This window comes from Thermobia domestica, chromosome 5 (assembly GCF_964235325.1).
Source record: "Thermobia domestica chromosome 5, izTheDome1.hap1.1, whole genome shotgun sequence".
Taxonomy (NCBI): domain Eukaryota; kingdom Metazoa; phylum Arthropoda; class Insecta; order Zygentoma; family Lepismatidae; genus Thermobia; species Thermobia domestica.
This window is the reverse complement of record NC_137458.1, coordinates 95,619,554-95,635,329: the sequence shown is the minus strand read 5'-3', so window position 1 is coordinate 95,635,329 and position 15,776 is coordinate 95,619,554. Positions and strand designations below refer to the sequence as shown.

The 15,776-nt window shown below is 35.6% G+C and overlaps 1 protein-coding gene across 1 annotated transcript in view; it reads right to left on the bottom strand.

The window, feature by feature from the left end:
• The window catches only part of Gpa2 (Glycoprotein hormone alpha 2), a 304,617-nt gene extending 290,122 nt beyond the window's left edge, over positions 1-14,495 (bottom strand). The window contains exon 1 of the mRNA XM_081757056.1: positions 14,364-14,495. The gene's annotated coding sequence lies outside the window, so the exon portion shown is untranslated. The remainder of the gene's footprint in view (positions 1-14,363) is intronic.
• Positions 14,496-15,776: the final 1,281 nt, after the last annotated feature.

The window sequence follows — 15,776 nt, the reverse complement described above, 5'->3', positions numbered from 1 at the left end:
TTAATCTATAGGGTGGAACACGAAAATCCTCTCATGAGGCTGAATGAGTGGTTTAAAAAGAAATACGAGATAAATACTATCTAATAGTACATAAAAAATACACATACACGTGTCATCACAGGAAAGATTCTGTACTCATCAAAATTACAAAAACTTATAGAATGTGCTGAGAATGTTCTCCTCGTGCATCAACGCACTTTTCTACACGCCTGAAAATGTTGTTGTACACTTTATTCAACTCCGCTACGTCAATTTTTGAATTTCACCATGGATATTGTCCTTCAAGTCTTCTAATGTTCTAGGCCTATTTGAGTACACTTTACTCTTCAAACTGTCCCAGAGTAACTTTAGGCAGATTTGGTGATCGTGGCGGCCACAATTCTTTACTAACTGTCCTTTCCTCTGTGACTTTCTCGTGAATTAGTGAGAGGGACGCACGGGAAGTGTGACAAGTTGTCCCATCCTGTTGAAAGAAGGCATAATTGCGTTTCAAGGGTGTCAACTGTTCACAAAATTAATCAAAACTTCCAATATATACCTCAGTGTTTACCCTACTATTGATTCAAAAAATATGGAACTCCCAATCCTACTGGCACACATAGCACAGAGAAGCTGTTGATGAATCATGTGATGGTTTTCCACGAACCTGGGGTATGCAACAACAATGAGACCTCTTTCTACTGAACTGCCGCAGCATACGATCAATAGCAACAATTACTGGTGCCGACTGTGCTGGCAACAATTTAGGCTAAAGAAGACGGATGAATACTGGGAATGAATTATTGCGAAATTAAGTTTTTGTGCTCTCCCATCGGGGATCGAACCAGGAACCAACCACGTACATCAAAGGTACACACACTAGGCATTAGACCAGCGGGGAGGGTTTTAGATCTTACTTTTATATCTTTAAATACAACATAAACTTCGTAGTTCACTGAACTTACCTCATTAATCATCCGCTGACTAAAAACAATGTATGACGTCGTATGTACGTATATCCGTTTGTTGCAATTGAAATCGTAAAATATTTATCAAAATGGTTATGCATTTATTCTCAGCCCACGTTCTGTCCCTTTATTTTGCCTCCTCTTCAGTGTACACTAGATTAATGGCTATTGTGGTACAACCATACGGAATAACGGAAATAGATGCCGCTCTCAATATAAAAGAGAATTATTAATGGAGAAATATATTGGGGAAAAATACAACAACCGGAAAATACATACGTAAATATTCGACTTTAATTGTATTCTTTTGCCTGTGGAAATTCACTGCAGATGTTTTCGGCCAAACAAAACCATGTAATTAATGTCGAATGTTTTGGTTATCTCAAAATTACTGAATAATTAATGTGATTTGTTTTTAGAAGAGATTGTGATATTGATGTGAAATTACTCATAGAAATACCTGTTGATTTTTTCCTTCCCCAATTCACAATTTTTGTTTTATTTTATTTTATTTTATTTTTACCTTTTACGTGTACTGGATATGAAATAAAATATTTACCTTTAACGTCCCAAGATTATGCTATTTATGCTAAAGGAGACAGGTGTCTTGGACATACGCCATAACTTAGCTACATATTGCTTTTAAAAAAATCGATATTCTTAGAGTACAGGAAGAGTAACAAAATTTGAAAAAATCGTCGCGGTGAAAAAGAAAGAGGACATAAGCATAAATGATTCGAAAACTATTAATTTTTAAGTTTTGATTTCGTATCAATAGCTAGTTTACGTTTTAGTCATGTTCTTTATGTGTTATCGTTAATAGTAGGTTTTCCTAGATGGAAAAAAATTCATTCTTCATTGATGTTTATAGAAAATCTGTATTAGAACTACACTGCATTTACAAAATAGCTAATCAACCGTCTCGGTATTTACTTTACCATGTCTTAAAGTAATGTTTGAGGTTTATTTCACGTATATTTGTCCTACTGTCAAAAGCAACTATGTATATGAGAAAAGTTGACTAAATTCAAAATCCAACTTTGATAGCCCATAACTAAAAAAGTTCTAACTAAAGTTCTGCACACTGTAATATTTTATACTCGTACTCAGTTCCCCAAGATATACCACCATGCCAAGTTTAGTCAAGATAGAATGAGTTTCATTGGTTTGCGTACGATATGTCTATTCTTTGTGATTGTTTTCTTTTTAAAGAAAATTCAAAAGAATAAGAAGAAACTCTTCAGTTAGATATAGTGTTACTGAACTCCATATCAGGGGCTACGGTGGCTCAATGATAGAGCGCTTAGCTCTGATGCGTGGAGTCGTTGCTTTGATCCATCCCCGGTCAACTAAGTTTGTGGTGGACAACAGCGTGTTCGTGGCTTTTCCCAGAGTGATTCTACTTTCTCATTCCACCAATTATTCCATCATTGCTCACTTGCTTTAATCATCATTTCCCTTAGCCTAAAGGACATAACATGGAACGTTAAACTGATATATATATATATATATAGGACCAGATCCAGGATTTTCTGAGGGGGGTGCACCAATAACTATCAGTAAATTTGAATCAAATTTAATTTTTTTAAAATGCCTTTAGGCATCTCTGATGCGTATGAGGAACTTACTTAAACTATTGTGTTTAGCAAAACCGCTTTCTTTTAAGCCCGAAACAGAAACATGAAATGAAATTTTAGGAAAGTCCACTGGTCCACTGCCAGTTTTAGAAAAGTATATTATTTTCACTGCCAGTTTCTCACTTTAGATAGTGTATATTCAGAACGGAGGAAGGGTGCACGTGCTCCGATGCACCCCCTAAATCCGGCCATATATATATATATATATATATATATATATATATATATATATATATATATATATATAGATAGATAGATAGATAGATAGATAGATAGAGATAGATAGATAAATGGATAGATATGAATTGCGTATCATAAATTTGGAAGGTGATTATGCATTTCGAAAATACGAAAAATGGGTTGCAAACATATGTCGTAAATTGCATAGTTTCCGAGCGAGAGGTTACCGAAAAGGGAGAAAAGCAACTTCAGACCTATGTTTCTTATAGATATCATATCTCCGTTTCACGACAGACATACGCCACAAATACCTAGCAAACTTTGCCATCCTAACGTAACTCATAAACGATTTTATCTGCAAGATTTGTTTCATGCCTACATAGTCACCCCTCCCCTGTAGTTATGCAACCATGCATAACATTTAAAACTCTTCTTCCATTTTGAATTCCGTTGCAATATCCACTTGTCGACTACGGTGTTTCCTTCTCTCCGCACTTATTTCGGTACATCTTTACTTCAAAGACTTTTGGAAAATCCCTTGCACAATCATTGGCCATATTTGTTTTTCTCCCGTTTTAGATAGCCTCTCGCTCGGGAACTATGCAATTTAGGACATACGTTCATGTTAATATTTTTTTGTATATTTTGATTTGCATAATCATCTGCCAAATTTATGACACGGAGTTCGTTAACATCCTGTATGTCCAGTAACTTAGAGAAGATATTACTATTACTACTGTATTTACATTACCGGCCCATTTTAGTAGAGTTTTCGTTGATTAGGAAATTGGAATTCAAGCCTTCAAACCGAAATTCAGTTTTCAGCAAGAAATCAAATTAAGCAAGAACTAAATATTGTACGAACAAGAACCTTATCCTCTTCTTATATTTTTAAGTTCAGTTAGATTCATATAGTCACTTATTGACATTTATTTCTGATTCATCCACCTCTCACATAAGGCTAACTAAAAAGAAACGATATCACCTAAATCAAAATGTATTCTCTCATATTCTCTCTAGAGCTCCTCCGTGGCTAAGCGGTTAGCGTACGCGCCTTTGGCGTGGGAGACCTGGGTTCGATTCCCGGCGGGAGCTCATGTGGTTCGGATTCCGCGTTAATCAGTAGGTCCACGTCTCATATAGCCTCGCTGCTGAACGGGACGTTAAACTCAAAATCAACTCAACTCATATTCTCGCTGAACAATGCAGTGAAGCGTGATATTTTGGGAACAGGTTCATCACATCAAATAAAAAAATAGTTTATACGGACCTGTGGTCGGAAATGCATATTTTCGTAGGTCTGGTTATAGGGTGCCGAAAACGTAAAAAAAATGAACTTTACAGCCCCATAGTCTACTAATAGAGGATCGATCGTAGACGGGTCATGACGCCACTGAGGAACTAGTATGTTAACTAGCCAATATCCATCTTTCAGAACCTTCGGTATTTGCAAAATAATTTTTAGGGAGGCTGCTTGGGAGTACTTGATCACTCTCCGCCTGTGCAAGTACCGGAGCATTCTTGAAAATGGATATTTGGATAGTTCGCTTACCAGTTCCTCAGTGATGTCTTGACCCGACTACGATAGGTCCCATAGTAGTGGAACTATAAGGTTTTAAAGTTAACTTGTTTCACGTTTTTGGCATCCTATAACTCCGAAACTATCCACTTTTGAGCACACGTCCATATAAACTTTTTTCTTATTTTGATGTGAGGAATATGTTCCTAAAATATTGTGACAAATTTTTGTAATACACACACACACACACTCTCTCTCTTCCTTTCTTTCCCTCTCTCTCAATAAACTGATCGAATTGGGAACCTCTTCCTTCTTTAACTCGGTTAAAAATATCCCCTGTATTACTAAATATGCCTCGTAGTAGACATTGTGTCAAATACACTTTTTTAAATGCATATTAGCGGTTATAACCTTACTTTCCGAAGGACCTCGTATAAAAGAACGTATCTTTAATTTAAGGCAGTATAAATTAGTTTTTGTTTCCTTCGTGGACAAAGTTCTCTAGGTTTTATTGTAAAACACGCGTGATTTGTAAAACAAGAAGAATGATTCTATTTGAAAAACATGTTACGTTAGTCATCAATTAACGGACATGCATGCTAGTCGTGTTGATCGCGATGGAATCAAAAAACCACGCTGTTGACGTTCCGATTCTTCAACCCAAGATGTCAATGCACGGCCATGTGTTTAGTCTACTTAAGCAAAATACCGGCACTGTTTATTAATATCAGCTTCTACACTTTCAACATGTCTTCGCATACCCTAATTTCTCATTTTGTTGCCAATATTCTCAATGCAATGTGCATACAGACATCTGCAGAATGTAGAATATAAAAAGTATACCGGTAAACGGTAGTAGTGTCACATGCACATTACGTGGGCAGGTTTGGTTTGTATGGCGTAATATATATATATATATATATATATATATATATATATATATATATATATATATATATATATATATATATATATATATATATATATATTTTAAAGTAATATTAAAACAGGACATGGTAGCAGATTTCTACCACTTTCGGCTTTAGTAGAGAGATTGCAGTGGAGATGGAAATAAAAGATTGAATGCATGAACCTCTCCTTGATGGAATTCTGTGTACGTCACTGGCTCTAATCAATGTTGACCACATACTCCTAGTTGAGGGATTATTTAATAATCCCAAAACAATGTATCGTTCATTAAAACGGGGTAGTGTGTCCCATATTTTCATATTTAACATTATCCCTAGTGCCAAACAAATCAGTATAACTACATTCTGAATATTACAAAAATAACTATGGTAATTTTTGATTTAAGAAAATAATTGAAGTAGTAATGCAGGAAAGAACATTTCCCAATATTATGTTTGCTTTTATAAGGAAATGAGAAAACTGGTACTGGTGGTTATCATTATTAAGAAGTCCGTACACTTTCAGTTTTGATGTGCAGTCCAACTGTTCTAAGAACCGGGTTAAAAAAAAAAAACTAATTGTGTAGAGGATACGTTCAGGGGCTATCGAACAGTTGCCGTTTTAGCTGCCTTACGTTAGATTTGTTGTTCAGTTTACTTCTTCTCAAAGCAGCAGATAGTACGAAACGGAATATTCTGTTCTGTGTACTTATTCTCAAAGTAGATTATTATCACAATATAATAAGTGACGAAAGCATGGTAGCTTTGTTATTTGATTGCAGTATCATTACTACTTAGAAAACTCCAGAGAAAAAGAAAATAAGTAAGGACTATGGAGTAAGGAATGGTATGCTCAGGAAAGCGTTTTGTCATCAACCGATTACCCTTTCGCTCAACGAATCGCCTCAATCATGTATGTTCTCTATAAGATCATCTGGCAGAGTAGCAGCTGACACGCTGGGCTTAGCAGTTTCCTGGTATTCCAGGAATATTAGTTTCTTCAAATATCAGAGTTTTAGAATTCTGCGAGGCGCGTCGCGCTTAATAACTTTTTACTCTATGATCAGCACATCGCACTTGGCTCTTTTACTCCTGCTGGAATACTGTGGATTTTTGACGTCCCATAGTGCTGGGAGCGAATGGAGTGCTTCAACCGAAGCCAACAAAGTATTTTTTTTTTTTACTAGATGCCATCATGAACTGATTTCAGTTTGACGTACCACGCTTATGACCTTGAGGCTAAGGGAGACCAATAATGAAGGCAAGTAAATGATGATGGAAGAATTGGTGGAATAATAATGGGGGAGGAAATGGGAATACTCGGAGAGAAAGAACTGTATGTTTACATCAGTGAACTGGGCAATTTATAATTGTAAAAACAATCACGTTGCTCAGTCCAAATTAGTGTGCGAAAAGCTGCGTAAATTACTCAGTTCGGAAGTTTATTTCTCAGTTATGACGTCACATAAGACAAACTGAGCAGTAAAACTGAAAGTGTATGGAGCCCTTTACTGAAAGACTATCGCCACAACCAACGTCGATAGAATCTGTTTTCTATTACCTAATTATGTCAATACACAGATCTCATTATACATGCATGTATAAAGTACGGAACAAAAATAAATGACCAAAAACGCCATTAAAACTAAATGCAATTTTGATCGTTTATTTTTGTCCTATACTTTACGTGAGCGGGAATTAATTACATATTGAAAATTATTGATAACTTTTGTATATATTTAATGAATTTTCATGAAATAAACCTTGTTCTGTTTCTTACAATCGTAGAATTTATTACATGTCATTGCAGGTATCAGCAGAGGATCATAGTGCAACACTAATCTTGCCTGAGCGGGGTCAGCTGCATCCTGGTACGAAGTATGGCAAATTGTGATACAAGTACAGGGATGGTGGCTAAGTTAAAGAAATCTCGTGCTCGGTCGATGCAAAGACCGTAAGGAATTGCCATTCGAAGCTAATGGACAGAGGTTCTGTAGCAGATATTGCAAGACGTGGTTGCCCCTCAACACTTAGATAGGAGGAAAATGTGAAGTGGTTCAGGAAATGTTAACTCGAAATTCTCAGAAATCACAAAAAGACAGATTGCGCGAAAGTTCTTAATCCGATATATAATACGAACTGTTTTTAAGAAAGAGTTGAATTTTCGTCCATGGAGACAACATTAACGTCAGGAATTATCGTTATAAGACAGTGATCATCTGTTGGAGTAGCGAGAAGTGATATTTGTTTGATATGAAAAACGGTGCGATCTTTATGATAATATCCCGTGGTCAGATGAAGCCGTCTTTCATGTTTTTCGTGTTTGTGAAGACTTGTTAACCATCACCCTTGTTATTATTGGGCAGAATAAGGTCCGAGGGTGGTTGATGAAGAAAACCAACATCGGCCAATGGTCACAGTATGGTGCAGCATTATATCCCCGAAAGTTGTGAGTCTATACGTCATTCGGAACACAATGAATGCAGAACGATACCTTCCTATGCTTGATTATATTCACGGTGTTGTATCCAGATCGGGCAATTACAACGACCTAATCATTATTCAAGATGAAGACTGCCTTATTTTGCACATCCTGTCCGTGTGTGACTCGACACCCATTTTCCAAGATTCTGGTTGGGGCGTCGTTTGATGAATTGGAGGCGCGAATTCGCCAGAAGTTTATCTCTAACATCTCCATTGTTTACGAAAATTGGTGGACAATGGTGGTGCATATGTGAAATTTTAGCAATGCATAACAATTTTATTATTGTAAGGAACAAAACCCTTTTTCTTTCATGCAAATTCGTTAAATATTTAAAAATTGTTATAAACAACTTGCAATATGAAGTGAATTCCCGTTCACCCAGTAGAGCTAGAAGAAAGAAAGAATGTCTTAACCTCTCAATCATCAACGTCATTTTAGATTTTGCTTGAGGATAGAATTGTCAATTGACCGGTATTTTTGTTAGTTCAGCCATATGTTTCAAGGTTTAAAATACAATTATTCTTAGTATTTTAGAGTTATGAGTGGGTGCCGATGAGTTTATTTTCCAGAGTAGCAAACCTCTGGGGATAACATTCTTCACCAATATAAACAGTTTCAGTTTTTCTATCATATATATATATGCACTTGAGAGGAACTGTATCTGGTTCTCTCCCAAATGACGCACGTATTTAAATGTAAATTTTGCATCTCAAATCAACCCTTCAGTTGCTTATACATAAAATATTATCCTCCTATTAACCCTAGAAGTACAAACGCGTATTTGCAACGTCTAGTACCAAGAAAAGTTCAAATCTGTTCGCTTGCTTTCAAGTAATTGTCACAGTGTATCTATTGAATTTAGGTTAACATTTCAAACTAAACCAATAACAGAAACATTTGATGTAGTTCTACTTTAGATTTATCGTCACTAGTGCATATATGACATCATTCAAATATTACATATAGGAAAACATCATTCGAGAAAAGACGAAACTAATAATATTACTTACACTAAAAATATCCTTGTAAGTTTTACTTGTAAGTTTCTGTGTTTACATAAGAGACAGAAGTGGCATAAACAAAGATGGGTTACACAGGGGAAGTGGTAAAATCAATCTGCACCAAATGAATTATAGATATATTATAATATAAATTATATTATAATATATATATTCTAAAAAGATAAAATAGATTATATTATAATATAAACTTACAAAACTGAACATTAAATTCAAAGGAACAATAAGGGACGCAGTGGCTCAGTGGTAAGCCGGTGGGCATACCCGAGCGGTCTGAGGCGTTAGACTGACGATCATGAGATGAAGCCCATTGGGGGTTCGAATTTCTCTCAAGAGCAAGGTTGGAATTTTAACTGTTCACGATATTTCTGTGTTCGTGTCCCTGTCGTGTTTGTATTACGTAGACTGTACGTGAAATGCTCACGGCGAACAATACTTTGGTTGGGGCAATTTTTTTTTAAGTGGTAGAGTAGTATTCACCTTTGGTGCGTGGTATCCCTGGTTCGATCCCAGCTCGTGCCAAGTTGACTTCGTCGTGGACAAACGCCGTGTGCATGGTTTTTTCGTGGTTCTCCCATTTCCTCCCACCACCATTGCATTCATTTCTCATCATCAACGTCTCCTTTACTCTAGCCGGCATAAGTGTGGGATGTAAAAGTGAAAGATTTCATTTCATTTTAATTTCAAAGGAACAATAAAAGAATCATGATGTCTTAGGAAACACATTATACTGTAAAAAAAAGAAGAAGAAAGAAAAATGAGAGTTTAAACGCGTGGGCAAAATTGAACCTCCTTCGTGTTTCTAGTATCAAACTATTTTACAAGTAGCATTGTTTCAATATTTATCTCCTCAACACATCAAATTTTTGAGAATTTAAAATATGACCTAATTACAAACTGCACTGAAAAAAGCCAAGTCCAGATTTAAGGAGAAAACGAGGATAATATGCTTTCTGTTTGGAACACAATGACAAGAAGATGGTGCCAATCGAAATACTGGGTGAAACACCCTTATTTCCTGTAGCGATACCTCAGTAAGTGAGAGCACCAATTATGTCTGTGGAAACAGTAAGCATCGCTCTCACTTACTGACCTACGTCACCACAGGAAATAAGGGTGTTTCACCCAGTATTACGACCGATACCAGCGTCTTGTCATAGGTTCCCAACAGAAAGCATACTAGCCTCGTTTTCTCCTTAAATCTGGACTGGGTCTGGACTTGGTCTTTTTTCAGTATAGGGTATTTGGGTTGGAACAGTTCTTACGCACACACTTTTATTAAAAAGGGAACACAAAATAATTGGTTCCTAGGCTACTAACCAAATAACGACTTGTTATATATATATATATATATATATATATATATATATATATATATATATCACAAGTATATATAAATATGTACATAGTAAAAGTCATCGAAGTTTTCAAACATGAACCAAGGAAATATACGATTATTATAGCGTAAGAAAAAAGCATGCCAAAGTGCTTTCCCCTGATGTTATTACGTCTTTCTTAGGAAAGACTTAAACAAATGTAAAAACGGTTTAAGATTAAAACAGTCACAATTGTAAGGAAAATTTGTTTGCACTAATACTTGAAATAATATACTATCTCAACATTATTTTACTTCAGGAAGCTAATCTGAGGGATCATTTATTAGTATACGGATGGGAGACATTTTATATTTGTAAAACAGGTAATAATATTAATAATAATAATAATAATAATAATAATAATAATAATAATAATAATAATAATAATAATAATAATAATAATAATAATAATAATAATGATAATAGGACTTCAAAGCTGAGTTTCTGTGATGTTATGGTAAAGCAATCCCAGAATTTGATCAAATCTATATTCTGAAAATTGTGGGGAAATGTCGGGCTGCAATCGATGAAATTTCGAGTCGTTCTCCAGTAGCTCAATGCGATAATACTTCAAAAACATCCTTGAAAAAGATAAAGTGAAATCTTGTTTACAGCTGAGAAACACACCCCGAGCTTAGTGCGACGTAATACAAAGCGGCGATTTATATTTTAGTAAAAAAAAAAAAATAAATTAATTAAATGTTACCAATAAATATCATAATGTTTTTCAACTTTTAAAACGTTACGGCCTTTAGATTTTAATTTAGCCTGTACTTATCTTTTACAGTTACTTTGGAGCAAAGAAATGAAATATAATGCTAAAAAATAATCTTGACTGTTTTATATATACTTACTGTAGAAGTTGAGGAACTCTTTTCCCATAAAAAAAAAGTACGGTCATTACACCATTGAATAAACTTCTTACATATGAACGTACAAATACAAATAAAATACTTACACACCCACACACACTCACCTTCCTGCCCACACACACAAACACACTCACACACACACACGCACACACACACACACACACACACACACACATACATACATACATACATACATACACACTGCACATATATAAGTTTTCGATCAATCATAAGTTTCTTTAGTATCCATATAAAGTACTATATGCATACAATTATTTTTGTTTATCCATCGTTAACAGGGTATGTAACTCACGAAGCAAGGTAATGAGAAACAAAGTGTATTAGGTATCAGATATTAATTCAATTGTCCTTATCCAATACAGAATGTAAGCATTTATTATGTTTGTCTGTGGTGAAGAGGTTATGCAGCCGGAAAGAAAATTATGAATACTGGGTTGTATAAAATCTTAGCGTTTAAATTATGTATTTTGTTTGTCTGTGGTCAGGTTATGCAACCTGAAAGAAAATTATGAATACTGGGTTGTATAAGAAAATGAAATGAAATCTTTGAGTTTTACGTCCCACGATTATGACGGTTAGGCTAAAGGAGACGGTGATGATGAGAAATGAATGAAATGAAGAAAGTGGGAGAACCCCGAGAAAACCCACAAGCACGGTCTTTGTCCACCACAAAGTCCACACGGCGCGAGCGGGGATCGAACCAGGGACCCCAAGCACCGGAGGTGAACGCTCTACCACTTAGCCACCGCGCCCCCATGGGTTGTATAAAATCTTAGCATTTAAATTATCTATTTTGTTTGTCCGTGGTCAGGTTATGCAACCTGAAAGAAAATTATGAATAGTGAGTTGTATAAAGTCTTAGGCGTAGATAATTGTCTATTTTCTTTATTTGCTATCAATACATTATACAACTCCATCGAAAATTATGAGAATGAGAATGGATTGTATAAATTTTAGGCGAATGTAATTCTCTATTTACGTTGTTTGTGTTCAATAGATTATGCAACACCATAAAAAATATGAATAGAGGGATGTATAAATCTCAGACGTATAAAAATCTTCAGTTTTTGTTTGTTTGTTGTCAATAGATTATGCAACCCCATAGAAAATTATGAATTATGGGATATATCAACGAAAAGAAAGTGAAATGAAATATTTCATTTAACGTCCCATGATTATGCTGTCTTAAACTAAGGGAGACGATGATTACAACAAATGATGGAAAAATTGGTGGAATGAGAAAGTGGGAGAAATCGAGAGTACCCCGAGAAAATCCACGGACAAGATATCATCCACCACAAACTTACTTGGCCAGAGATCAAACAAAGGACCACGCTCACTAGAGGTAAACGCTCTACCACTGAACCACCGTGCCCTCCATTGGGATGTGTGAAGTCCCAGGTGTATATAATTCTTCATTTTATTTGTTTGTGATCAAAAGGTAGAAAAAATGTATATCGGACTGTATAAAAGTCACAGACATCTATAATTCTCTATTTTGTTTGTAATCAATCTATTGTGCAACCTCACAGAAAATTATGAATAGTGTGTTGTATAAAGTCTTAGGCGATATTAATTTATTCATACCCAAGTTTATTTTATTTATTTATTTATTACTTTTTTGTTAAAAATTAGAGACTCTCGTAACCATAAAATTATCGTACGTAACTTCGAGGCAGTAGACCCAGTTTCGATCCCCAGTGGGAGCTTATGTAGTTCGGATCACACGTTAAGCTTTAGTTCTACGTCTCGTATAGTCTCGGTACTGGAAAGAACGTCAGACTCCCAATTGGTAATAAAAGATTGAATATTTAAAACAAGTAGATAAATTCCGTGTTTGAAATCTGATGCCAAACACATTATTTTCGCAGATCTGTAACTTGGAGACTTGAAGAACCCATGGAATTAACTGTTTCGACTGATCAGCCCAATTCCTCGTATTAACAAGATTGTAGGAAAAACAACAATGTGATATGAACAATTTGTTAGTGTTTTTTTTTTTAATTTTAACGAAATTTAATATTTTGTATTAAACTACTTTTAAGTGTTGCTTGTGTATTATATCAAGAATTTTCACCAATAATAATAATAATAATAATAATAATAATAATAATAATAATAAAAATCTAACATCTAAATTTAGAACAGAGTAAAATTAATATGAAACTACTATTCAAATGGATCAAATGCTGCCAAGTCGTTGGAACATAAACTTGTATTAGCATAAATAGTGATCGTTAAGAATAAAGAAAATAACGAACACGTAACACTAAGCAAAAATTAGTTTTTCATAAAGTATTTTCATAATTCTTAATTTTTGAAAGAGAAGAATACAAATTTCTGAGGTATTGTCTAACAACTAATAAGTAGCTCTGATTTCATTCGTTAATATGTACGTATGTTATTTTACTTCAAGATTTTCCATATTTTTTTTATATTGCACTAGTAGAAGTTCGTTCCGATGCCGTGACTAAAATTTATTCTTTTTTGGGGGGGAGGGGGTTCTCACCAGAAGAATAATAAATGTTTCTGAATACTACACTAGTTTTGGATCTTCTTGCATAGAATAAAAGGCAAATTCTGACCAAAGTATATTTTATCTAATGAATAATAGCGTTACGGTTTCGCCAAAGTATCTTTGCTTGTGTGTCTGATGAAGGCAATGATACTTTGTCGAAACTGTAACGGTATTATTTATTAGATAATATATGTTTTGGTCAGAATATGTTTTTATTGAATAAATGTATATATAAATCTTTAGATTGTTAGCGGATTCTACCCGTTAGTCTAGTGACTAGCACGTGCACCTTTTATACACGTCGTCCGGATTCGAGGTGGCCGCGGTGGCTCAGTGGTAGAGCGTTCACCTCTGGTGCATGGGGTCCAGGGTTCAAACCCTGCTCCCTCCAAGTGAACTTTGTGGTGGACAAACACCGTGTGCGTGGGTTTTCTCTGGGTTCTCCCGTTTCCTCCCACTTTCTTCATTCCAGCATTTCATTCATTTTTCATCTTCACCGTCTCCTTTAGCCTAGCCGGCATAAACGTGGGACGTAAAAACTCAAAAAACTCGTCCGGATTCGATTCCCGGTGGGAGAGCGTTAAAATTTGAACATTTTATAATTGATTTGGATTCCATCTTAAACTATAAGACCATGTCTCGTACAGCCTCGGAATTGGAAAGGTGCAGTAAACTTGAACAAAGAAATACAATTTGAATAAAATGCTATCGGAAAGTTAAATTACATTCTCAAAATGCATATGTAGACTTTTTTAAATCTATAACCAAAAAAGGGCGCGAAATTTACTATGCATTGGACTTTTAAAACAATGACTTTCACTGACATGTTAGAAATGACAATGAAAAAACACAGATAAATGAAAAACGCGGTATGTACTTACCGCCCGCTTGAATTTGAAGGAAGAAGTTTTCGCTTATCGTGGAGCAGCTGTGAGTTCTAGCGGAGTTTGGTTGCCGCTGCACGTCAGATGGAGGTAGTCGCCAGTGCCCTCGGTTCACGGAGAACTTTCAATAGGAACTCCTCATCAGGTGGGCGTCACCCGTTTCATGACGTCACATTGCAGCCCTCCCACGTTCAGCCACCTGTTGTTATTATTTCCTAACTTTTGTGTGTCTTGTTCAATTTACATATGGACATTTTTTTTTAAAAGGGGGAAGGGCTTTAAGGTGACAATTTGTCCAGCGTAGTGACCGTTTAAGCGGTCAAGCAGAGAAGAAAACGTAACAAGTGAAAGGAGATTTATGTGGCTTAAAGCCGAGGAGTGACAAAAAACAGAAACATATTTTTCGAAAAACGAATGAAAGATGCTTTGTCTTTGAGTAAATTGTGTGATTCCGCAGATAAACATAAAAAAATAAGACTTTTTCTTTCCGGAAGATTTGCTGGATTCTCCTAGGAATAAAAACAAGAAATACCAAAAGGAAGTTTCTGTCAAATTTATTTCAAATTATAACAATCATAAATATTTTAAAAAAAAGTTTGTCAACTTGTATAAATTATTTGTTAAGATGTAAACAGCAGCCATATATTTCTCGCCTTTTATTTTTCAGTGCAAACAAAAGCAAGTTCTCCAACTCTTCTTAATGTTTACACTTCTCAATTATTCAAATAAGAGTTACCAATTCAATTCCGCAACACATTTTAAACTACCGTAACTTTACCACTAGAGCACTATTATAGTTCCGTTGGGCATGTTTATGTGTAGAAATGTACGCTATTCAGAGTGTTAAATATAATGTGAAGGGGAAGGCGCAATATTTCACCGAATACTTTTCTCGCAAACTGGATTACGCGAAAAACAAAGTAAATCAGTCGGGTCGGTACCATTGTCTTGTAATCCAGTTCCCCTGAAGACAAGATAGGATTAGGAATTATATTTCTGCGTTTCCGGCATCATGACTATGTTAGTCCGTCACCTATGAGGGATGACGTCCCTCGGAGATCACACTATCTCCGAGGGAAGGCAAAGAAGAAAGGATTGGGAAAGGAAGAAAGCGACCTGGAACCTATATGTTAGGTACTATCCCTGCATTTGCCTGGTGTGAATGAGTTAAACCTCACTCAGGATGACTGGCCTGAAAAAGCTCTTACACTTTTTCGAAAGAGTGTCTCCGCCGGGAATCGAATCCGAGTCGAAAGAAAATACTGCGGTGGAGAACTTGCTCTATTGTGAAAGTTAATCTTAAATTGTGATCTGTGAATCCACGAACTTTACCTTAATAGCCTCAGCGTTGTATCAGGGCACCAACCAAAAAATCTCGTGCTCAAACAAACAAAATGCAAAACTCGTGCT